The 27333-nt window shown below is 41.8% G+C and overlaps 1 long non-coding RNA gene across 1 annotated transcript in view; it reads right to left on the bottom strand.

Annotated features, from left to right (window-relative positions):
- LOC115197357 (uncharacterized) overlaps positions 1 to 27333 on the bottom strand; it is a 445749-nt gene that overhangs the window by 352539 nt on the left and 65877 nt on the right. Inside the window, exon 2 of the long non-coding RNA XR_003879005.1 lies at positions 7775 to 7849. This is a non-coding gene — a long non-coding RNA (uncharacterized LOC115197357). The remainder of the gene's footprint in view (positions 1 to 7774; positions 7850 to 27333) is intronic.

Genomic DNA, 27333 nt, shown 5'->3' with positions numbered 1-27333 from the left:
GCGTGCGGTAGCAGAGAGAACAGTCAATGACTACGGTGGCTGGAGTCTTTGACAATTTGTAGGGCCTTCCTCTGACACCGACATCAGGTGATGATGCAACCCGTCAGGATGCTCTTGATGGTGCAGCTGTAAAACCTTTTGAGGATCTGAGGACCCAGGCCAAACCTTTTCAGTCTCCTGAGGGGGAATAGGTTTTGTCGTATCCTCTTCACGACTGTCTTGGTGTGCTTGGACCACATCAAAGAATTTGAAGCTCTCAACCTACTCCACTACAGTCCCGTCGATGAGAATGGGGGCGTGCTCGGTCCTCCTTTTCCTGTAGTCTACAATCATCTCCTTTGTCTTGATCGCGTTGAGGGAGAGGTTGTTGTCTTTGCACCACACGGTCAGGCCTCTGACCTCCTCCCTATAGGCTGTCTCGTCGTTGTCGGTGATCAGGCATACCACTGTTGTGTCATCGGCAAACTTAATGATGGTGTTGAAGTCGTGCCTGGCCGTGCAGTCATGAGTGAACAGGGAGTACAGGAGGGCACTGAGCACGCACCCCTAAGGGGCCGCCATGTTGAGGATCAGCGTGGTGGATGTGTTGTTACTAGGGATGCACGATATATCGGTGAACATATCGGAATTGGTCGATATTATCTAAAAATGAGTATCGGCCCGATGTCTAGTTTAACACCGACGTTAAAATCCGATGTCAAAGCTACCGTGCATACCTATATAACGTAGGTACATGATGCAATGACACCACGTAAAATGTTGCGCTACACGTGCAACACAGCATTCCTAACCTAGCCCACAATATCTGCTATGTGGATCGAGCAGTCAACAAGTCGAGCAGTCATTTGAAAGGGTAAGACAATTTCAGCGCGACAACTCAAAGGCAAAATCCATTAAAGCCAAGATAGTGGAATTCAATGCCCTTGACAATCAACCGTTCTCTGTGGGTGATGTTGGCTTTTGCCGACCGGTCGAGCACCGGTACACACTACCAAGTGCACTATTTTTCAGACGTTGCCCTACCGGAGTTAAGCAGTAACAGCGTCACTGCTATTAGCTTCATGACACACATGCTACGGAACTCTGTTTGGGTCTTTGTGTCAAAAGATACAGTAGCACTGTCAAACCTGTACAAAAAAGTCTGCAAACACCGGCTGCAAACACCGGCCACAAACAATGTGTTTGTCACTTCTGCTCCTGCTATACCCTCTGGTGTTCATCCGGTATCTTCTTAACCTGCAGTTACTCCCCCAGTACTCTCTCTCTCTCTCTCCCTCTCTGTGTGATTGTGTGGTTGGAGACAGGTGTGCTGGAGTCAGAGCAAATCCCTTCCAGCTGCAACTCATTCCATAATCAAGACCTATACAAATACTCAGTCCTGCCACTTCCACCTTGCCAGATCGTAATCTCTGCTAATTACCGCTCTGTCGCTGGCTCCTGTCTCCTGTTCCACATCTCACCACCCAACTACCTACCTCTGGATTTTACTCACCATCACAACCTTGGATTCCCCTCAGGATCTGTTTACCCTGTTCTACTCAGCCAACTCCAACCTCTGTCTCCACATCTGGTTTTTCTGCAACTCATCCGAGCTTCCCCAGATCTGCACTCCATATCTCTGTGTAACAAGAAATATTTTGGTTCATTCATCCCTGTTTCCTCATCTGAGTCTGCTCTTGGGTTCCCCGGTGTTACAGTGTTTACAATACCGCGTTGGTAATAAAGCATCATTTGTTCGACCGCAACTTCTGGGGTAGCTAGCTTTAGCTTGGTACCTAGCTAGCACCAATACAACCAGCCTGAAAACAATGACCAGTAGAAACTGCAGTCATTTTCATTATTCTTAGCAATGATTTCGGAATCCTTGTAAGTATTAGCTAGGTTGCCACTTGTTGTTCTCCTATTGAAATTGAATTTCAGTTCATGAAAATAAATAGCTAGCCAGGTACTTAACCCTGTTGCCCAAAGCTAAAGTTATAAGCAGCCAGCTAGCTTCATCTGGCTAGTGAGGCTCGACCGGACCATGTGTTGTGAAGCTAGCCACAATAAGGATTAGGCACAATAGTGGAATTTGCAGTTTGCCATTGACAGTGAATACAAATAGTAGAATTATGCCCTACTTTTATTTTGAAGGCTAACAAGTCCACTATTGTGGCTAATCCTTATTGTGCAAGAGGTCGAAGCAGTGGGTGGTAAAGAAAGGGTAAAAGAGGCCTGTCCACCTGGCTGTGGAGTGCAGAAAGGACCAGACGGTTGTCTACAAGGAGCCAGTCTCAGCCCCCCAACCCAACAACCCTGGCAATGTTGCCATAACGCCAAAGCCTGCAAAACCAGCTGGCTTTACTCATCTCAAGAAGAGGTTCACCTGCTGAAGAACGTCTTGGAACCTGCCTGGAACATTCAACCAATACAATATCCATATTCAGTTCGACTGATGTTGTAATATAGTATAGAATGCTTAGTATGCTCACAACTGCATTGTGGTATAGATAGTGATCGCTTTTGTACATATGTACAGTATATAATGGTGTTTCATATAATATTTTTTACAAGTGTACTGACAAGTGACTTAATCATTCCTGCTGCATCAGAAATCAATAAAGTGTTGACTTGAACTGGATCAATTCATTGTGATATTAATGAAATGTATTTGGATAAACTAGCTTTAGACTTACTGCTAAAACAATTGATGCATTTCAACTTTAATTTGTTGGCAAGTAAACATGTTTCAATAAAACAATAGATTAGTCTGTCTAACTGAGGTGAGTTTACACAACAGGTATGTTAATGTCTGACATACACTACATGAACAAAAGTATGTGGACACCTGCTCGTTGAATATCTCATTCCACAATCAAGGGCATTAATATGGAGTTGGTCCCCCCCTTTGCTGCTATAACAGCCTCCACTCTTCTGGGAAGGATTTCCAATAGATGTTGAATCATTGCTGCAGGGGACTTGCTTCCATTCAGCCACGAGCGTTAGAGAGGTTGGGCACTGATGTTGGGCGATTAGGCTTGGCTCGCAGTCGGTGTTCCAATTCTTCCCAAATGTGTTCAATGGAGTTGAGGTCAGGGCTCCGTGCAGGCCAGTCAAGTTCTTCTACACCGATCTCGACAAACCATTTCTGTATGGACCTCGCTTTGTTGACAGGGGCATTGTCATGTTGAAAAAGGAAAGGGCCTTCCCCAAACTGTTGCCACAAAGTTGGAAGCACAGAATCGTCTAGAATGCCATTGAATGCTGTAGCATTCCCTTCACTGGGCCTAGCGCAAACCATGAAAAACAGCCCAAGACCATTATTCCTCCTCCACCAAACTCAAATGTATCTTAACATACACACATTTTGTTATGGGATCTTTCACATCTCCTTGGGTCATCAACTTCTTTGTATACAAGCGGTATTGTCTGTGAGAGAAAGACAAATGGTATTACACATTCATGGGCAATCATTGTGTACTGATGGAATTCTACTGTAGCAGCAAGGTATAGAATGAGATGTCTTACAGACACACGTTAGCTAGCTAGCTAGCTACAACACACAGGTATAGTTACTCCAAAACTAATATGAGTCATAAAGCCATAGTCTTTCCGTTACTCTCCGCCATTATCATCAAAACATTTATACAGTTTTGCTCCTAATGAGAGGCACGGAGGCTAGCTAGGCTAGTTAGCTAGCTAGCTATAACATTAGACTATAGTACATTATAGGTATATCAAGTACATAGCCAAACTTGGCTAGCTTGCCTTGCACTGGTACTAGCAAGGCCTGATATGTCCGAATCAATCACCAAATTGTACTGTACTGAAAAACACTGCTTTGTGTAAAGAGAGCTTATATTGCTTGCTAGCTAGCTAACAACAGTAAAATTACTTACTAATTTGTCCTCCTGACTCCTGGCCCAGCTGGTCTAGGCTGCCGCGACTGCTTGTTAGTCTCGCAATTATTTTTCCTCGCTGTCTCAACTCCTCTTCAGTGTATTCTGGATCAAAAAAATAGGGCCGTATGTTCCTATGTAAATTAACATAAAAACATGGTTTTGTCATCAAGCTCTTCTTGGAAAGAGGAATCATCAGAAGCAGCCATTGTAACTAATTATTTAGCAGTCTCGGACAGACAGTGCATGGTTACATTACATAATAAAATACAGCTATAGTGCATAATTATGTCTGAAACACCCTCTCATCACTCATAATTATGTCTGAAACACCCTCTCATCACTCATAATTATGTCTGAAACACCCTCTCATCACTCATAATTATGTCTGAAACACCCTCTCATCACTCATAATTATGTAGGAAGACTAGAAAAACACCTCAAATAGTGTCTTGCGGTGACATTTCCCTTTAAGGGCCAGCCATAAAGGATGGTTATCTTTACCTCAACCCATACGTTTTGCCCCATCAGACAGAGGGCATCACAGGAGGTTGGTGGCACCTTAAGTGGGGAGAAAAGGCTTGTGGTAATGACTGGAGCAGAATAAGTGGAATGGTATCAAACACATGGGACATTCCATTTGCTCCGTTCCAGCCATTATTATGAGCCGTTCTCATTAGCCTCCACTGGAGGGCAGGGTCATTGGGTATAGTGGCGTTGCAGTTTCAACCATGGGCTCTCAGACCTGTTTCATTTAATCATTCCCATTACGTCTTTTAAACAACTATCCATCACTCAAACAACTATCCATCAAACACCACTGTATCCCATTACCAGGAGGGAAACACTAGAGCAGGTACCAGTGGTGGGAACTCGGAAGGATCTGACCCTCGACGTACACACACATACACTCAGAGAGACACAAATACACACACATACACACCAGGGTTGAGGTCAATTCAGAAAGTAAACTAAATTCCAATTCTAGTGTACTTTCTGAATTGTCTGGAATTGAAAAGGAATCGACACCAACCCTGATACACACAAACTCGGATGTACACACACATACACACACATACAGTCATACACTTCCTTTCTCTCGCATATACACACACACAAAAACACAAAAAGTGGCAATCACAGAGTAGGACGTAAGCCCTCAGAAAGGAATCGCTCCCAGCATCACTAATGTAGCTCATAAATCACTTTGCGCGTTTGGGTAACGCTCCAATGAGGAAGAGTGGTGAACCCAACCCAAGCCTGTGCAAACCAAACCAAATCAGTTTATTTGCTTCTTACACTGATATGTAAATGATAAAGCAGATGCAGCGAAATTGTGTATCTAGCTCCAGCAGTGCAACAAATGTCTAACAGTACAATACTAATACACAAATAATGAAAAAGAAAAAACAAGAAACAAGTGCCCCCTTTCAAATCCCCAACGCCACACCGGAGATGCTGCCCCTGCTCACTAATGGTTCTACCTTCTGTCCAGCACCGCTATCACTAACACAATTACTCCAGGCAACCCTCAGCTGTGACACACTCAACCCACACACACTCACTCACACATAAGATTACATTTGCAAAGCAGTGGACATCTGCTTAGAGAAGCCAAGAAGTCAATTGATTGACAATGCCTACATTGTTGCTGCATTATGTACTGTAGTAGTCATCTCACTTGAATCTTAGGGGCCTGTTTTCATAAAGTTTTTCAGAGTAGGAGTGCTGAACTAGGATCAGGTTTGCCTTTTAGATCATATTGAATAAGATTTTATGGACAGGAGGGACCTGATCTTAGATCAGCACTCCTACTCTGAGATGTTTTGTGAATATGGGACCAGTGGTTTGTACTGTCTCCAGACCTGTTAGTAGTTTATAGAAAGAGTAATCCTGATTCTCAAGCCCAAGGGGGGAGTCCATTCCTCCGGGGCCAATCTGTAGCCTGGTTTTTCCTCAATGTTAATTTCTTCAATTATGTATTTACTTTCCTTCATCCAGTCCTGTGTGCCTATTATTTACAAGCTGAAGTATGGGCCACAGAGGATATCATATCTGGTAACAATTTTGAGCCTCTGTCAAATTGAAGCTTGAGCATTTAACACTCCTTTGAGTTTAGGGTTGAGCCCCCCCTCCTTTTTCAAAGCCCTTCACTTCCCTTAGACAAGTTTATGTTTCAACATACTGCAATGTCAGCAGTATGGTTAAAGAAATATAAATCAAATGTTATTTGTCACATGCGCCGAATACAACAGGTGTAGACCTCACAGTGAAATGCTTACTTACAAGCCCTTGACCAACAATGCCGTTTTAAGAAAAAAAGGTGTTCAAGTATTTACTAAAATAAACTATAGTAAACAATAAATACAAATTAGTAGGCTATATAGTGATGTAGGCCATAGTGATGTGTGTCTGTAGGTCGGTACCATCCCTTTGTTACCTCTCATGTCCCCCTAAAGCGTAGTGAGAGGGACAGGGCTGGGCAGACCAGGGTTGGGGTCAATTCCTCCTCAATTTAGTACATTTGGGAAGAAAATTGACCTTCAATTAATCGATTCATGATAAATCCTCAGAAAATAACAGATCATTCTCAATTCAATTTATTCATTTGTCACTTCCTAAACTGAAATTCAATTGACCCCAAACCTGTAACCCCACCTCTTTAAGGAATACCTGGGATAGGATAAAGTAATCCTTCTAACCGCCCCCCCCCCACCACCACTGGATATCATAAGGTGAATGCACCAATTTGTAAGTCGCTCTGGATAAGAGCGTCTGCTAAATGACGTAAATGTAAAATGTGTGATGTTTTCCATGGGATTAGGGAGTCCCTCTTCACTAGTAGGATATCTCACACCGCTGGCTATACCTCCACACTCTGCTCCAGCAGCTCCACTAGTCCACAGACTACCATGTTATGGCTGATGAAAAGACAAGAACCAAGGGTTCTTATCTCACATGGGAAATTAAGCAGGGCCTGGAGCACATTTAAAGGTTTCAACACATACTGTATCAAATCTTAACTTTAGGGAGGACACAAAAATTGATGCAAGATCAAGATCTATGGGGCAATTTCCTTCTACCTATTTTTAACCCAACACTATAAGTAAGGTAAGAGAGAGTTTCCATTGGCATGGCACAATAACATGCCTTGGCTTTACATGGTTGTTAGACACCTGGAGAACAGTCAGTCTGGAACAAGAGTCTCCAAGGTATTTCTCACAGGCAGCCCAAGTCACACCAGATACAGCACCATGACTGACACTGCCCCCCAGTGGCCGAGGCCGGTATCACATCCAGACCGCAGCTCTGGCAGATCTGAGGCAGATCTGAGGGATAGCTAGCATAGCTCTACTGATGTTCCTGGAGCTACAGCTCACACACTGATTTACCCGGATGTTTTACCCAAAAGACTCAGACTAGGCCTACATGCACAGGAACCCGTGTCTCACTGGGCCATGCCTCTGTCGGACCTGCCCTGACTTGGGGCCAAGCACTGGGTACTTTTCAGCTGGCATTTACATATCAATGGCTACCTGAACATTAACACCTCAAAACGCAACAGTCTTCAACGATGCAGAGGTTGTTGATTCTTCTTACCAAAGTCTTTAATGTCACACGCCTGATGGAAACACAACACAAGAGCTGACGTTAACATAAAACTCTGGCAGCCCCTCTGGTGTGGGGATAAGTCTCAATGGAAAAGCAACATTACTGACTGGGGGGGAGACTCGCACGGGTAAACACACAACCATCAGTCTGACCATCCAGACAAACAGACATACGTTTAGGGAGGAGGAATGTGTGTGTGTGTGGGGGGGGGGGTTTCCATGAGATGTTCATTGGATATACAACACACCCATAAGCACAGTAAACATTTGCACATAAATACACACCTATCTGTCTTAGGTTGCACTGGTTGTCTTCTCTCTGGTCCTGCTCCACGCTGACTGGCTGCTGGCCACGCCTTCCTAACAGGGACAAGAGCAGACACACACATCAGTCAGTCATCAGTCACTCACATTAAACACACATCACTCAGTGTGTATTGCGTGTGTTTCACATCATTGCCTCACTGCAATGAACTGAGTGCTCCCTTTGAGAGCTTGTTTTGATACAGTATCTGAGGCTGAGAGCTAGAGAGAAAGAGGGAGAGAGGAGCAGCTGTGGGCCCCACCAGGCCATTTGGACGGCCCCCAAATACTAGGGCTGACCCCATTTAGTCGACTGGTCGATTGTTTGGTTGATAGAATGTTGGTTGACCGAGATTTCTTTAGTCGAGCAGCAGCAAAAAAAGAAAACATTCATGGTGTACAAGACACCTGTCTGATTCATACTTGTCTGATTCGTGCCTGTCTGAGTGGACTAATTCATTGTGGACGCTGTGGGGATATCACAGTCCATCCCTCTAAGGCATGTGCTACTGAAATGCTGCAACACTAATAAAAATAAGATTATTTTATAACAAATGCGGTTTCTCCTATGTTTGATAGCGGTTGCTGTCCGTGGTTCTGAAACATCAGTGAGCTGTTGAATTGGCGCCTATTACTATGTGCATAATAGCAAAGTTAACCAGCATATTTGTGTTGAGTAAGGAGACGAGAAAACAGCCCTTGCCTTAATTGTCTAAGAAAAGAGAGAAACCCCATTTTAATTAGGTCTGTAATCAATAGCCTAACTGTTAAATGTGCCTGGCTTAATAAATCATCCATTTAGTATATCTACAGAAAAAGACAGATCTTGCTTATGTTGCCTGTTTGAGTGTTGGTTTAATAGCCTACTGATTCTGTGAGAGCCAAGCCTCACGCAACACAACATGTAGGATAAACACGTTTTTAATCTTTGCTATGCTGTAATAAAGGCTTTACACTTTTTTTGTTACAACAGCCTCTATAGTATTACTTGTCATTTATTTAGTGTTGTTTACACTGTTCCAAACTGTCTGAATTTTTTTTTTAATAATAATAACACTCCTTTTCTTGATCTCCTTCTTGTTAGTTTTACTATTATTATTACAATTATTATTATTATGATCATTATAATAATATGTCATGTCATTATCATTAGTAGGCTTAGTAGCCTATAGCAGCCTTGTTTAACTACCATCGAGCTGTAGGCCTAAGAGCACATCCAGTTTAGTCTTAATACGGTAACTTACTTAGGCCTATATTTCAATACTTATATAGGCTCCTGTATCAATCAATCATTCATTCGTTCATGTCATCACAAAGCACACGAGTCATTCATTATTTGAAATGCAATCAAGCATTTTAGTTTTAAAATAATGCGACCCTTGAATAATTAGCATAAACAATAAATAACCATTACATTTTGCAAAATAGCATTCACGAATGCATGAGACTGTTTTTTGTCTTTTCTGTAATAAAAAAACCTTACAACAGACTCTGGTACATTTTAAATGCATTTAGTGTTGTTTACATTGTTCCAAAAGGTCAGACAAATGATATTGTAATCTAAAAAGCACCTGTTTGGAAAACACATAATATGCACACAGCGCTTGCTTCTCACCTTGTTTTTCTTGATTTCCAGTGTTTTCCACAACTAGTCAAATTTATTCCACACATCTGACTTACCCTGTTTTGAGTTTATTGGTCACATCCTCTGCATCCATTTTGCTGTCACATGTTTTATCGTGTTCGGAGTTTGTTATAACCAATTTATTGATTTAATTATGATATGCTATAGGTCAGGTCCTATTGGTCAAGTGAATGCAATGCATACATGTATCACGTAAGGAGAGCAAGGGTTGAGGCCACAGGGAATGTTTTTCCTAAACAGATGAGGGATTTCCGTAACTTAACTTTTCAGTCAGAAATGACTGTAATTATGTTGCAGCTTCAGCAACACGGACAGGGCGATAAACACTGTTGATGTTCTGTGGTGGTCGCTGCAGCAGGGAGGGGAGAGACAACGGGTGCTAGTCACACAGTCATTCGCTGTAACTATCTTTTTACACAGAGTAGCAAGTCTGAGCCCGGCCTGGCACAATCAAATCAATTGCAGTCAGACTCCCTAGTCATTTGTGTGTATTAATTATTTCACAGAGAGCTTAAAGCATCAGATAAGCTCAGTGCATATAGTTGATTAAAACACAAGATGTGTCTATATATATATATATACACACATCTGGAGGATGCCCAGGAAATACATAAAGCATCTCTCTCTCCCTCCCTATCCACTGCCCCCCCTCCTCTCTTCTCCTCCATGGAAATGCTGGCAATCAGGAGTGGGACTGGAGATTAGTTAATTGATCAGTGCAGCAAGTTGTTAGACTTGTCTCAGTTCTGGATGACACAACAATTGCAATTTTTTGTGTCAAATACTTGCTGCAGAAAATGCTTGATCAAGCAATCAAGAAAAGAGTTTGACAAGAGTCTTGTCCTTTTAGACCAATTTCCCAAGAGGACTTTTAGACTGGTTTCCCAACCAGAATCAAGAGGACCTATCCGAGGACTAGTGATGGGGGGGGGAAATCGATAGTTACATTTTGTGATATCATTTTTGGGACAATATTATATAAATATCTGACTCCAAGTATCAATTTGCAAAAAAGTATTATTATTTTTGCTAATGTAGGCAACGTTAGCTAGCATTAGTCAGTTGTACAGTGGCTGGCGAAAGTATTCACCCCCTATTGCCTATATAGTGCTGAAATGGTACCATATTCCTTATATAATGACACCATATTCACCTATACAGTGGACTGAAATGGCACCCTATTCCCTATATAGTGCATTACTTTTGATCGGAGTCCTACAGGCCCTGAAGTAGTGCACTTTCTACAGAATAGGGTGACATTTCTGTCACTGCCAGTGTAAATTCCTACTTAGTCAGCAGGCAGGGAGTGACTTCTTGTCTCTACCTTAAGCAGGACTCTGATTCCCAGAGCCATGTTTTAATTGATTCACTAACTGACTTCACAATCATCCAATACCCAGCAGAGCAGTAAAAATACACATGATATCAGATGCCATCACTTTAAAGCTGGCCATAAACAACAGATTTACAAAGTAAAAGAGAGATACAGTGTATGTGGACACCACTTCAAATTAGTGGATTCAGCTATTTCAGCCACAACCATTGCTGACAGGTGCATAAAATCAAGCACACAGCCATGCAATCTCCATAGACAAGGATTGGCAGTAGAATGGCCTTACTGAAGAGCTCAATGACTTTGAATGTGGCATTGTCATAAGATGCCACCTTCCCAACAAGTTAGTTTGTCAAATTTCTGCCCTGCTAGAGCTGCCCTGGTCAACTACAATTTCTGTTATTGTAAAGTAGAAATGTCTCGGAGCAACAACGGCACAGCCGCAAAGTGGTAGGCCACACAAGCTCAGTGCTGAAGTGCGTAGCGCATAAAAATCATCTGTCCTCGGTTGCAACACTCAATACCGAGTACCAAACTGCCGCTGGAAGCAACGTCAGCACAATAACTCTTAGTCCGGAGCTTCATGAAATTGGCCTAAAATCTCCATGTGAAATGCCAAGTGTCGGCTGGAGTGGTGTAAAGCTCGCCGCCATTGGACTCTGGAGCAGTGGAAACGCGTTTTCTGGAGTGATGAATCATGCTTCAACATTTGGCAGTCCGACGGATGAATCTGGGTTTGGCGGATGCCAGGTGAACGCTCCTGCCTGAATGCATAGTGCCAACTGTAAAGGTGGAATAATGGTCTGGGGCTGTTTTTCATGGTTCGGCAATGACTGCTTAGTTCCAGTGAAGGGACATTTTAACGCTACAGCATAAAGTGACATTCTAGACGATTCTATGCTTCCAGAATGTGGCAACATTTTGGGGAGGGCCCTTTCCTGTTTCAGCATGACAATGCCCCTGTCAAAGCAAGGTACATACATAAATGGTTTGTCGAGATCGGTGTGGAAGAACTTGACTGGCCTGCACAGAGCCCTGACCTCAGCCCCATCAAACACATATGGGATAAATTGGAACGCCGACTGCGAGCCAGGCCTAATCGCCCAACATCAGTGCCCAACCTCACTAATGCTCGTGGCTGAATGGAAGCAAGACCCCATAGCAATGTTCCAACATCTAGTAGAAAGCCTTCCCAGAAGAGTGGCTGTTATAGCAGTAAAGGGTGGACCAACTCCATATTAAAGCCCATGATTTTGGAATGTGATGTTCGACGAGCAGGTGTCCACATACTTTTTGTCATGTAGTGTATATCATTAATGACTGAGAGTTTGGCAAGGTGAGAACTGAGAACAGAGAGAGTTACAAGTGAATGCCCATATGTGACTGATCGGCTCGATTCGGTCTTATATAGCAACATTTGAAAAAATAAATAAAATAGAGACTATATCATACACTACAGTTGAGGAACAATGGGAAACTTTTGATAAAATGGCCCTTGAATGTTTTGGTACACCTACTGGAGAGCTCTTCTTTGTGTTCACCCATTCAGTATCGTTCCCACCCTCTTAAGCCTTAGCCTGATTGTCATAATGTCTATAATACTGTCTATTATTGCAAAAGGGTTCTCTAATGATCAATCAGCCTTTTAAAATGATAAACTTGGATTAGCTAACACAACGTGTCATTGGAACACAGGAGTGATGGTTGATGATAATGGGCCTCTGTACTCCTTTGTAGATATTCCATCAAAAATCAGCCGTTTCCAGCTACAATAGTAATTTACAACATTAACAATGTGTCTACACTGTATTTCTGATCAATTTGGTGTTATTTTAATGGACAAAAAAATTGCTTTTCTTTCAAAAACAAGGACATTTCTAAGTGACCCCAAACTTTTGAACAGTAGTGTATCTTTCTTTTGACGACAAACCCACCACTGGTGTGTGTGGCCAAAGAGCTCTATTTTCATATAATCTGACCAGAGCACCAGTTCCAGTCCAAGTGCTAATGCCGTTTAGCAAACTCCAGGCATTAGATTTGTTGGATGACATTAAAATAGAGCTCTTTGGCCACACACACCAGTGGTGTGTTTTGCCTTGAAATAAATATGAATATGCAGATTACAAACCCATACCTACTGTTACATATGGTGGTGGATCTTTGATGTTATGGAGCTATTTTGCTTCCACATGATGCCTTTGTTAAGGTCAAGGCATCATGAACTTTACCCAGTACCAGGACAGTTTAACCAAAAACCTGGTTGCCTCTGCCAGGAGTATTAAACTTGGCTACAAGTGGATCTTTTAGCAAAACAATACCCCCAAGCACACATCAAAATTCACAAAGTATGGAGCTAGCACATTGACCACAAAATCAACCTTTTGCAATGACCATCTCAGTCTCCAGACTTGAACACGATTGAAAACCTGTGGTTTGAATTGAAGAGGGCAGTCCATAAGTGCAGCCGAAGGATATCGAGGATCTGGAAAGATTATTTATGGAGGAATAGTCTAAGATACTTCCCAATGTGTTTAGAAAAAAGCTCAGTGCAGTTATCCTCACCAGGTGTGGTATTGAAAGGTATTGAAAACAGGGGTGTCAATAATTTTGACCTCTACCCTTTTGAGAAAATAAAAAAATACTTGTTAAACAAAGTCTTTCTCTGAGCAATTGTATTAATATAAAATAATATAATTTCCGATTTTTCTTTTTGAGTACACTATAGCTCAGTATTTGAAATATTTATTTTATACAGTCATTTTCGCTCATCTTTATCAAGGTTGTCAATAATTTCAGACCCCACTGTATATCTGTTTCACTTTCCCCATAATGTCTATGATTGCATTTGTAGGGGAGGGATCTGTGACGGTGTACATCCGCGATGCACAAATCATTTAAATGAGAATGGGACATAAATGCCGTGGGGAAGAAGAAAAGTGGGGCTCGGTATAATGCAGTCAGCATGTTCCGCTGTTCACGGGGGGGGTACTGTTTGGGGTCTGTTGACAGCAGCATCTATGTGTGCCAACAGTCAAGCCTGATCAACGAGAAGCAAACAGTTCTGATGGCTAACAGGTGGAAGGAACACACAGAGAGGAGATGGTGAACTCGACTCTACCTTAGAACCTCTGCTCTATATGCTGCCGTGTTGTACAGTTCTGCTGCTCTACTGTTGCTCACATCTGATTGTCATAATGTCTATAATAACGTAGTATGTTATGACAGCCTTAATATTAAAATGTTATCCAGCAGCCAGCGCACATGCGAGATTTGGTTCTGTGTGCTGAGATAAGTTATATTGTAGATGGACCATAATTTGTGTTGTAAAGGGAACCGTACTGACACTTTATTTCAGCACCATCTCTATGTTTTTGTATGTGTTGAACCGCAAACACCACAGTATGACAGCCATCAGGACATCACAATAGCTATTAAACATGTGTGTTTATGTGGTAGGCAGTGTTTGCATGTCCACATCCATCACTGAGCCGTGCTCGATTATTTGTGAAGACCAACACAAAGAAGAAGGGCTCACTCCCCACAATATTTTTTCCCCATTGGATATGGGATTCCATGGCCCCTTTCTCTAACCTCTAGGCAACCTGGCACCCCATCCTTCCATCTGCACCCACTACTACCCTATACCATCCTCCTCAAACAAGACAAGAAAAAAAATCCTGATAGAAAAAAAAGTATATCACCAATACCACATGATGCACATACAGTATGAACTTTGTTCTGCAAAAGATCTGAGGCGTGTTATCTGGTTACGGTTTCCTTCGCATGGTTCGAATCTTGAGCAGATGGGCTTGGCTCGGCTGGAAGAGGAGTGAGTGATGGGGTCCCACAGGGAACAGTGTGGTGTCTCCTAGGGGTCAGTGGCCTGCTGCAGACTATAAGCCACCCTCTGATCAAACCCTTGCAGGGAGAGGGTTCTGTAACAAGCAGACCAGGCAGCAGGCAGCTGACATGGCTTAACCATCAGATTTAACACAAATGACAGGACTGGATGATCATGATCACATCAGATCCACAGTCGCTGCCAAATAGTGGGTAACTGAAACTCTAACAATACACCGGCGAGACTATATGCACCTTAGAAAAGTATTTGCACCGACTACCCACACATCCAATGTTTACACACTACTTTACACACACGCACACTCATATGCACTCAGAGCTCACACACACACACACACACACACACGCTGCTGTTCTAATATATACTATTGATTCCAACTTTATATTTGTAAACAATGTAAATACAGTCCATTATTTCAATGCCTACTACCTACTTACACTACTTATTTGTGACTTGACTCTTCTCATTGCTATTATTGATTATTGAGTAATGTACTGCATTGTTGCGGGAGCTAGCACGAGAATTTTACTGCAACTTTTATACCGGCTGTAAACTGTGTATGTGACGAATATATTTGATTTGACTTGTTTCTTATCAATCAGTGAAGAAAGATCATAGGCCGATGTCATGTATATCAGTGGAAGCTGACGAGGGGAGGACGGCTCATAATAAAGGCTGGAATGGAGTCAATGGAATGGTATCAAACATGTGGTTTCCATGTGGTTGATACCATTCCATTGACTCCATTCCAGGCATTACTATGAGCCGTCCTCTACTCAGCAGCCTCCACTTATGTATATTGCACCCTGAACACCCACGGTTGTCCATTGGGAGGGAAATGTAGAGAACCCTACACTTTCATGGTCTTTTCGCACCCAAGAAACCAAACGCAATCTTTTCTGGGAGATGGAGGGGATTGTTCATACACTTGTCTCCGCTGTTTGGCAGCGTAATTGCAGAGCAATGCTATCTGGGAAGGAAAACCAACATTTATTGAAAGAAACATTTTTGTTTGCAGCAAGCACCAAAGTTATGTCATATTCTCAAGGTTAAAAATGTAACCTCGCAAACTAGTAACAGGCAAAAAAGAAAGCAGGGCCAACAAGTGTTCTGGTTCTAAACTGGGGAGGGGAAGAAAAAAACAGACACAAAAATGATTACTAAAAGTGGTGATTTAGGAAGTCATCCCTCTTTGAGCCACTCCTAATGTTAACAGCAAACCACTCCCCCTCTTCCGAATGTGAAAAAACACAAACACCTTATCTCTGCCTTGTGTGCTGATCATTCCATTGCTAAAAAAGGACATTTTTCGCCTCCATAAGGTTTAACATTTTCCATCCACCTTAAGCTGTAGCATCCGTTCCAATAGTCTCAAACTTAACTCGGGATATTCAAGACTATATTTGGACAAAAAGGATCCACTCTATCCAAAGAAAGACGCCACAAGTCAAAATATGGTGATTCAAATCATATTCCCAGTGGTTCTTCTTTCTCTCTCTCCTCTTCTGAAGAGGGGCTTCCTTACCACTGACGCCGCTGGCTTCGAACCTCAGGATGCCTAGTCTGACACTGAGAGCTTCTGCTTGCCACCACTGTCAAACCCGATCAGTCTGCCAAAACCTTTTGTCTGTCATTTAATCATCATAATATGTTCCATCATTTTCAGTGGAAAATGGCTGTGGCGGTGAAACTGTTTTTCAGTGTTTTCATACTGTTGAAGCTCACAGCTGGTTTAATCATCTTCGTATCCTTTCCCAACACTGAAGATCACTTGTGTAGATGTAAACTCCACCTGTGGTACTACGATTAAGGGCCAGATCTCCAGGTCCTATTATGGACATATCCAACATATCCTGTCTCTAAGAACCTCCACCTGCACTTACACAGTGGCTTGGCTTCGTGGGCAAAGTTACCATTCACTCACACTATCATCCCCATCTGAGACATCCTATACATGAATTCACACATTTGAATACTTTGCTTGGATCCGCAAAGAGACATTGAGTCATTCAAGAAGCCAACTAGTATAGAGGTCACACACATTATGCGCATATGATATGGAATATGATATGACCGCTGAGTCATACTTTGTGTATGCGTGTTAGTACTTGTGCATGCATCTGTGCACACGCGTTGTATGTGTGTGTTGAGTATGTTTACGTGTAGACACACACACACACACGTGTTTTCCCAGCTGTAATCATCTGTCAAATGCATCCGCCTTGCATCAGCGTTATTTCCCCACACAGCTTTTTCCTCAGCGGGTTCCAGACAAGGCGATCCAAAAGCTGCTACAAATATTCCCTCAGCACCATTCACATTCACCACCACTGAGGGGTCTACCCCAATGCCCTCCCCCTCCCCTAAAAACGCCCTCTTACACAAACCCCTCTATCTCCCCCTCTACCTCAGCAAGAGTGCTCACATTATTCGTCCTAATCAACAGGCTGCTCTCTTCCCTCTCTGGGTGCGTCCAGGGGAGAGGCCAGTCCTGTCTAAACCAATTAGAGCCTCCCAGCCTCACAGATGCATTACTGGTGGAGCTCTGTATTGTGTGTGTGTTTAGCCCGCGAAGGGAGCCTACTGAGCCCCAGCATCCTGGACATGTGGAAGCAATCTCACACACACAGAGAGAAGGATGAAATGATTTATAACTGCTTAGCTAATATGGATCCGTAATGGCAGAGATCTATTGTCTAATCAAAATAAGTCTACACAGTATGAGCGCTTACTTCAGTGTCTGGTTAACGTGGCTTCGGCAGATACTGGCTCAAAATATGTTGACGGGAGGGCTTCTGCAGATACTATTAGGCATGTAATACTGTTCACATGGAAACTCGAATCATTGCCTGTATGCTTTCTCTGGTGCTACCACCACAGCCATATCTTCTACAGAGCCATTCTTCCATTGCCTATCAGTAGGTTATTATTCTTGATTCAATGGATAAGGCATAATGGCACAGTGTATCTGGCTAAACCATGTCTGACAGAATGTGTGGTATAAGCTAGAGACTAGGCCTAACTCTCTGAAGAGAAGATAATAAAGTACACATTAATATTCCACCAAGTCCTCCAATTACCCACTTGAATAGGGTGGCCTACCTAAATGTAAACTGTCGGTCGCGCTTTCGAGCCAAGGGAGATGTGTCATATGCTGTGCTGCGAGCAATCTGACAACAATAAACACTATTATATTATCGTAACGCATGTGGTCAGTTTGGCTTTGAAGTCAATAGCGCTCACCAAGATATAAATCAGAATGAGATTCCATCATTCTATAGACATTCACAGCTATGTTACTACTAAATGATAATAAACCATAAAACGCTTGTAGAAAACTGTAAAAATCCCCATGAGTGAATCTACAGACAGATATACATTGACAGAGAATCTAACTTAAGAGCGTTGAGCCAGTAACTGAAAGGTCGCTGGTTCAAATTCGAGAGGGTTTGGGTTAAATGCGGAAGACACATTTCGGTTGAATGCACTAAGTAGTGCAACTGACTAGGTATCCCTTTTCCTTATTCAGCAATGGCTGTCGGTGCAGTTCAAGATGAGGGAGGATGTTTTTGTTTTTCATGAGTATGGCCTTATTTCTATTACAGCATATTGGATGACAGTCATTCATATTCCATTCACCCAGTTCAATGTAACATCGATAGGTTTAGGCTACTACATGATACTACAATTTTCCCTTACACATTATGATGTTGCTACAAACTATGAATGAAAGTTTATAACGTAGGTGCACAAAGGTTGAGAGAAAAATTTGAGGTGAAAGCGTCACATCGACAGACAGTGACACATTCAATACCGCCTTGTACACTCTAGCCTGCATCGAACTGATCTCCAGTGGTTACTCAATTAAAAGTTCTGAGTTTCTGCCGAGATAGTTTGTGGTAGATGGTGGCAGATTGTGGTAAATTGCATCATTCTGTCATTGCGCCACACAATCACAAGGGGGAGTTAGAAAGCTGATCATGCTTTTGGTTTCTCTACCTCTAAAAACAGTGTGAAAGAATTCTAAATAACAAACTGGCTTTATATACCACAGTGTGAAAGACAGATAGCTCCTCTGTATGAAGTGAGTTTCTGAAACACAGAGTCCTTCTTTGCTGATGTGAAGAAGAAACTGAATGAAAGACTCCAGCGAGGACAGGGAGGGAAAAAAGGTTGCCCATATTTTCAAGACCTGTGCTATTTAATATATTTATTTTATTTATGAAATGTACTAGTTTATTTAGGCTATTTATTACTGTATATTTGTTTAGGCTTGGCCTATTTAGCATAAAGTTATATTTGTCAGCATAAAACTCAGTGGCTCACCCATTCGTGGCTTTGGATCAAAATAAATACAGTAAGTACCAACATTTCTGATCGTCAAATAAATCTTATTAAAATGAATAATCAGATGCATTTTGGAAGCTTGTCATTTTTCCTTTATTTTATGATTTTTTTTATATATTTGTTTAGACAACACAAAATGTTAGCCTTCCCTGTGGCTCAGTTGGTAGAGCATGGTGTTTGCAATGCCAGGGTTGTGGGTTCGATTCCCATGGGGAACCAGTACAAAAATGTATGAAATGTATGCATTCACTACTGTAAGTTGCTCTGGGTAAATGACTAAAATACAAGCGACAACTGCCCAGACCCTCCTGCTCACACCCCCATCTCGCCCACATTATTCTCTGCCACATGGTCTCAAACTGCACCAATTTGTCTCTGTCCGTCGCCCACACACTTTCAACATTTGAATAATAAAAAGGTGGACAACGCGTGATTTTTATTATATGATTGACAAGAAAAGTATTGTCCAACCCCGTGTCTGCATTTGGGTCTCGCCTTGTGCCCTTATAATTTAATTTACTACAGGCCTAAGACCTATGGGTTTAACCTTCTGAATGAATGATAATATTGAAGATGGAAGCCGCCTCTTAATGAGTTCTGAGAGCCAATCCATTACCCAACAAAATAACATCAGTTTATTTAGCCTAATTGTTTTTATGACTACAGACAGTATTATTCCTATATATATCTATTATTCCTCTTTTCCTGCATGAATTAAATTGTCTGCAAGTCTATTCAACATTTGGCTAAAAAGAAACCATGGAATGAATTAAGAACAATATATTTTTATTTTCACAATGCAATGCGGTACATTGATAACTCAAATCAGCCTTGTAAAATTAGACAACAAATAAATATACTAAAACAATAACTTCAAAAACAGTCCATTCATCACTGGATTTCTTAAAATTGCTGTGCAGGAAAGGATGTCATCCACCGTGCCTGGTCGCAGGCTGCCAGCTGGCTTCTCTCTGAAACTATAAATCCATCTGTAGTTGACTCTTCATCCTTTGGAACCACACAATTACCAGGTGGACAGTAAGGCCTCTTGAAGCGATAGAGGAAATCAACAAGAACTCTTTCACAATAGCTGACCGTGTGTTATCTGCAGTTTTGAGCTGCACTGTCCCACTCCTTGGTGGATAACACCCACTCTTTATTTATGTAATGGGCTGTAAGGCACAATTATCCTATTTTTCGAAACTGTCAGTCGAAATGTCAAGTGTAATTGTGCCATTGTATTTACCCAAGTTCTCTCTCAACGAGTGCTTGACTTGGGATGAAAGAAGTGCAGGAGCTGTCTTTTCCAAGTCGGTCCATTAGACTATGTTCACTGAAATTCACAAATGATATTATGCTATAGAGACCTCTGATCATTCACTGTCAAGGGTTTATACACATTTTCCATGACTTTTAACAACATTTTCATGACTATTATTATAGCCTACATGAAAAAGTAAGTTAAACCAGGGCTTGAAAATAAAGCCTACACACCCAGTAGCTATGCTGGAGGATGGTTGCAACCCTTGATATAAAATATTGCAACATTACAACTAACTCGTTTTGTCTTCATAAAATGATTCACTCATTCAATGAATCATGGATCAAATGGATAAGGTAGGCTACTTCAAAGCAAGTTATCTAACTAGACATGGTTATATACTGGACACTGGACAAAAATATAAACGCGACATGCACAAATTTCAAAGATTGTAATAAGTTTCAGTTCATAGAAGGAACTCAGTCAATTGAAATAATTCATTAGCCCCTAATCTATAGATTCCACATGACTGGGAATACAGATATGCATCTATTGGTCACAGATACCTTAAAAAAAGCTGGGGGTATGGATCAGAAAACCAGTCAGCATCTAGTGTGACCACCATTTGCCTCATGCAGCACGACACATCTCCTTCACATAGAGTTGATCAGGCTGTTGATTGTAGCTTATGGAAGTTGTCCCACTCCTCTTCAGTGGCTGTGCGAAGTTACTGGATATTGTCGGGAACTGGAAGACGCTGTCGTACACGTCGATGGAAGAACTGGGACATTTTCAGCTTCCAGGAATTGTGTACAGATCCTTGCGACATGGGGACGTGCATTATCATGCTGAAACATGAGGTGATGGCGGCAGATGAACAGCACGACAACGGGCCTCAGGATCTCGTCACAGTATCTATGTGCATTCAAATTGTCATCGATAATATGCAATTGTGTTCGTTGTCAATAGGTTATCCCTGCCAATACCATAACACCATCGCCACCATGGGGTACTCTGTTCACAAAGTTGACATCAGCAAACCACTCGCCCATACAAAGCCATACACACTGTCTGCCATCTGCCCGGTACAGTTGAAACCGGGATTCAACTGTGAATATCATTTCCCCAAGGAAGTCGGTTACGACACCAAACTGCAGTCAGATCAAGAAGACCCTGGTGAGGATGACGAGCACGAAAATGAGCTTCCCTGAGTTTGTGCAGAAATCCTTCGGATGTGCAAACACACAGTTTCATCTGCTGTCCTGGTGGCTGGTCTCAGACGATGCCGCAGGTGAAGAAGCTGGATGTGGAGGTCCTGGGTTGGTGTGGTTACACATGGCCTGCGGTTGTGAGGCCAGTTGGACATACTGTCAAATTCTCAAAAACAACGTTGGAGGCGGCTTATGGTAGAGAAATGAACATTCAATTCTCTGGCAACTGCTCTGGTGGACATTCATGCAGTCAGCATGCCAATTGCACACTCCCTCGAAACTTGAGACATCTGTGGCATTGTGTTGTGTTTAGGGTTGCACATTTTGGGGAAGATTCAGAGGTGGAAACTTACCGTGGGAATTAACGGGAATATATGGGAATTAACGGAAATATATGCAAACTAACATTAATACCATTTATATGTAGATGTTTTTGCATTGGATATATTTACCATATGGAGACAGAAACATACAGTGGCTTGCGAAAATATTCACCCCCTTGGCATTTTTCCTATTTTGTTGCCTTACAACCTGGAATTAAGATGGATTTTTGGGGGGTTTGTATCATTTGATTTACACAACATGCCTACCACTTTGAAGATGCAAAATATTTTTTATTGTGAAACAAACAAGAAATAAGACAAAAAAACGGAAAACTTGAGCGTGCATAACTATTCACCCCCCCCCCCCCCAAAAGTCAATACTTTGGAGAGCTACCGTTTGCAGCAATTACAGCTGCAAGTCTCTTGGGGTATGTCTCTATAAGCTTGGCACATCTAGCCACTGTCATTTTTGCCCATTCTTCAAGGCAAAACTGCTCCAGCACCTTCAAGTTGGATGGGTTCTGCTGGTTTACAGCAATCTAAGTCATACCACAGATTCTCAATTGGATTGAGGTCTGGGTTTTGACTAGGCCATTCCAAGACATTTAAATATTTCCCCTTAAACCACTCGAGTGTTGCTTTAGCAGTATGCTTAGGGTCATTGTCCTGCTGGAAGGTGAACCTCCGTCTCAGTCTCAAATCTCTGGAAGACAAACAGGTTTCCCTCAAGAATTTACCTGTATTTAGCGCCATCCATCACCTGTATTACCTGTATTTAGCGCCATCCCAGTCTCTGCTGATGAAAAACAATGGTGTTCTTGGGGTGATGGGTGTTGTGTTTGCGCCAGACATAGCGTTTTCCTTGATGGCCAAAAAGCTACATTTTAGTCTCATCTGACCAGAGTACCTTCTTCCATATGTTTGGGGAGTCTCCCACATGCCTTTTGGTGAACACCAAACGTGTTTGCTTATTTCTTTCTTTAAGCAACGGCTTTTTTTCTGGCCACTCTTCCGTAAAGCCCAGCTCTGTGGAGTGTACGGCTTAAAGTGGTTTAATGGACAGACACTCCAATCTCCGCTATGGAGCTTTGCAGATCCTTTAGGATTATCTTTGGGCTCTTTGTTGCCTCTATTATTAATGCGCTCCTTGCCTGGTCTGTGAGTTTTGGTGGGCGGCCTTCTTTTGGCAGGTTTGTTCTGGTGCCATATTCTTTCCATTTTTTAATAATGGATTTAATGGTGCTCCATGGGATGTTCAAAGTTTCATATATTTTTTATAAACCAAACCTGATCTGTATTTCTCCACAACTTTGTCCCTGACCTGTTTGGAGAGCTCCTTGGTCTGCATGGTGCCGCTTGCTTGGTGGTGCCCTTTGCTTAGTGGTGTTGCAGACTCTGGGGTCTTGCAGAACAGGTGTATATATACTGAGATCATGTGACAGATCATGTGACACTTAGATTTCACACAGGTAGACTTTATTTAACTAATTATGTGACTTCTGAAGGTAATTGGTTGCACCAGGTCTTAATTAGGGGTTTCATAGTAAAGGGGGTGAATACATGCACGCAGCACTTTTCCATTTATTTAATTTTGTAATTTTTTGAAACAAGTAATTTTTTTCATTTCACTTCACCAATTTGGACTATTTTGTGTGTGTCCATTACATGAAATCCATTTAAATTTCAGGTTGTAATGCAACAAAATAGGAAAAAAACGCCAAGTGGATGAATACTTTTACAAGGCACTGTAAACCTTTTACCTTGTCATAAGTAGACATACTTTTAAATTATTAAATCCTTCGAATAGAAATAAAAAAAACTATTTAGTTACAAATTGAACTTTAATTAACCTCTCTGGGATATGTGGGACGCTAGCGTCCCACCCGCGGGACACACTATTCAACAGCCAGTGAAATAGCAGGGCTGCAAATTCAAAACAACAAAAATCTCATAATTAAAATTTCTCAAACATACAACTATTATATCCCATTTTAAAGAAACACGTCTTGTTAATCCAACCACATTGTCCGATTTCAAAAAGGCTTTACGGCGAAAGCATAACATTAGATTATGTTAGGACAGCGCCGAGACAAGAAAAACCACACAGCCATTTTCCAAGCAAGGAGCGGCGTCACAAAAACCAGAAATACAGCTAAAATGAATCACTAACCTTTGATGATCTTCATCAGATGGCACTCATAGGACTTCATGTTACACAATACATGTATGTTTTGCTCAATAAAGTTCATATTTATATCCAAAAAACCCAATTTACATTGGTGTGTAATGTTCAGAAATGTTTTGCCTCCCAAAACTTCCGGTGAATGAGCACATCAATTTACAGAAATACTCATCATAAACGTTGATAAAATATTCAACAGTTATTCAAATAATTAAAGATACACTTCTCCTTAATGCAACCGCTGTGTCAGATTTCAAAAAATCTTTATGGCGAAAGCAAATATTGCAATAATCTGAGTACAGCGCTCAGATATCAAAACAAGCCATACAGATACCCGCCATTTTGAAGTCAACAGAAATGACAAAAATTACATTATAAATATTCACTTACCTTTGATGATCTTCATCGGAATGCACTCCCAGGAATCCCAGTTCCAGATTAAATGTTTGTTTTGTTCGATAAAGTTCATCTTTATGTCTAAATACCTCCATTTTGTTCGCGCGTTTAGTCCACTACTCCAAATGTAAGGCACGCGCTTACTAAGTCCAGACGAAAAGTCAAAAAAGTGATACTACAGTTTGTAGAAACATGTCAAACGATGTATAGAATCAATCTTTAGGATGTTTTTATCATAAATCTTCCATAATATTCCAACCGGACGATTCCTTTGTCTTCAAAAAAAAAAAAGGAACACAGCTTACTCTCATGTGAGTGTGCGCCACTGAGCTCATGTCATTTTCTCTGTCAGCTACTTCCAGGAGCTCTTGTTCTCTCCCTATTCACAGTAGAAGCATGAAACAACATTCTAAAGACTGTTGACATCTAGTGGAAGCCTTGGGAAGTGCAAAATGAACCCTAAGTCACTGTATAGTGTATAGGCAATCACTTGAAAAACTACAAACCTACCTTCTGAGTAGCAGGCAGTTTACTACGGGCACGCCTTTCATCCGGACGTCAAAATACTGCCCCCTACCCTTGAGAAGTTAAATGAGTTGACTCTTCACCTGGGATGATTTCACTGAACAACAAAAGAAAGGGAATATTGAATGATCCCCAATGATCCATCGCATCTACCAAAAACGTTTTCAACATACATCTGTAAAATGACAGTCTAGAAACTAAAGCTTTGGTTGTCTTTCTTTCAGGCTTCCATGTCTTCTACCTGGACCTCCTCAATGTCCACCTCTTGAACATCAGACTCTGAGGCCTCATCTTCACTGTCACTTTCCAACCTTGTTGTGGATGGCTCGTTGTCAGGCTCAAAAAGCCTCAAATTTGCCCGGATGGGCCGTAGTTTTTCAACCCTTGTATTGGTCAACCTGTTGCGTGATTTGGTGTGTGTGTTCCCAAACAATGCCAGTTGCGCTCTGAGGCGGCTGATGTTGGTGGGATTTGGAGGACGATGGAGGCAACAGGGGAAAGAGCCTCAGAGCCACCAGGTGGCTGATGAGATATGTTGGCATGACTGCCATATTGCATGTCCATCCCAAAGTCCTTGCTTGGAAGTGTACTTCGACAGACTGCCAAGAACCTTGCCCTCATCCAGGTCAAGGTGGCGAGACATAGTAGTGATGACACGATCTCTGCACCAGACAGGATGCTCTTGCCAGTATACTTGGGGTCCAAGATGTACGCTGCGGCGTGTATGGGCTTCAGGAAGAAGTCTTCACGCTTTTTGATGTATTCCAGAACTGCAGTTTTCTCTGCTTGGAGCAACAGTGAAGTGGGCAGGGCAGTACGGATTTCTTCTCTTACATCTGCAAGCAGAGTCTGAACATCAGACAGGATGGCATTGTCTCCCTCAATCTGTGCAATGGCTACTGCAATAGGTTTCAGGCTGCTTGCCACTTTCTCCCAAAATACATCAATCAGGAAGATCCTCTTCATGGGGCTGTCCATATCGGCAGACTGTGATATGGCAATTACTTGTAGAGACTCCTTCCCCTCCAGGAGACTGTCAAACATGATGACAACACCACCCCAATGGGTGTTACTGGGCAGCTTCAATGTGGTGCTCTTATTCCTAGTACTTTCCTTGGTGAGGTAGATTGCTGCTATAACTTGATGACCCTTCACATACCTAACCATTTCCTTGGCTCTCTTGTAGAGTGTATCCATTGTTTTCAGTGCCATGATGTCCTTGAGAAGCAGATCCAATGCATGAGCAGCACAGCCAATGGGTGTGATGTGAAGGTAGGACTCCTCCACTTTAGACCAAGCAGCCTTCATGTTCGCAGCATTGTCTGTCACCAGTGCAAATACCTTCTGTGGTCCAAGGTCATTGATGACTGATTTCAGCTCATCTGAAATGTAGAGACCGGTGTGTCTGTTGTCCGTTGTGTCTGTGCTCTTGTAGAATACTGGTTAAGGGGTAGAGATGATGTAGTTAATTATTCCTTGCCCACAAACATTTGACCACCCATCAGAGATGATTGCAATACAGTCTGCTTTCTCTATGATTTGCTTGACCTTCACTTGTACTCTGTTGTATATAAAGTATAGTATATAAAGTATATAAAGAATGTCTGGTTGGAGGGGTGTATGCTGGGCAAAGAACATTCAGAAATCTCTTCCAATACATATTACCTGTGAAGATCAGAGGTGAACCAGTTGCATACACAGCTCGAGCAATAAAGATTAGAAAATAAATTGTAAAAAATAAACAAATAATACAATTCCATGTACAGATAAATAGTTAATCAGTTTGATTAAACAACTCCTTTGTAAGATAAATGTTTTAAAATGAAACATGTATGGAACAGGTGAATTAACACTCCTCAATTAGTAGGCTCAAGCAAGCTAAAACCCACATGGTATCAACAACTAACTAGCAGACATTGTTAACAAGTTAGAAATTATTTAAACACAGTGCTGTAGGCTACTATTTACTAGTTAACAAAAAATCATGTATATCATATAAAATATATTCACCCCACGCATTATTGTAATCCAAACTTACCAGAAAGCATGTAGTCCTTGGCTCAGACAGTGTAGTAGTGTGGACTCAATAGCATCTCATTAGTGTGCAATAGCTTGAGAATCAGCTGTACATGTGATGGAAGAGTGCTCTGTACATGTGATGGAAGAATACACTATGCATGTAGAGGGTTGCAATTCCATTGAATTGGGGATAGTTTAACCAAAATATGCCACAAGACCTTGAATTGCCTTATGTGTATCCCACAAAAAAAGTTCACTGATGAATTTAAGCAAAATTCCCCAAATTCCTGGGCTTAACTTCCCGTGGAAAATTTCCGGAAAAATTACGGAAATTTACCAGAAAGTTTCCGACCCTTTGCAACCCTAGTTGTGACAAAACTGCACATTTTAGAGTGGCCTTTTATTGTCCCCAGAACAAGGTGCTCCTGTGTAATGAT

The sequence above is a fragment of the Salmo trutta genome, chromosome 7 (assembly GCF_901001165.1).
Source record: "Salmo trutta chromosome 7, fSalTru1.1, whole genome shotgun sequence".
NCBI lineage: Eukaryota > Metazoa > Chordata > Actinopteri > Salmoniformes > Salmonidae > Salmo > Salmo trutta.
The sequence above is the reverse complement of the archived record's forward strand: the minus strand, read 5'-3'. Positions and strand labels throughout refer to the sequence as shown.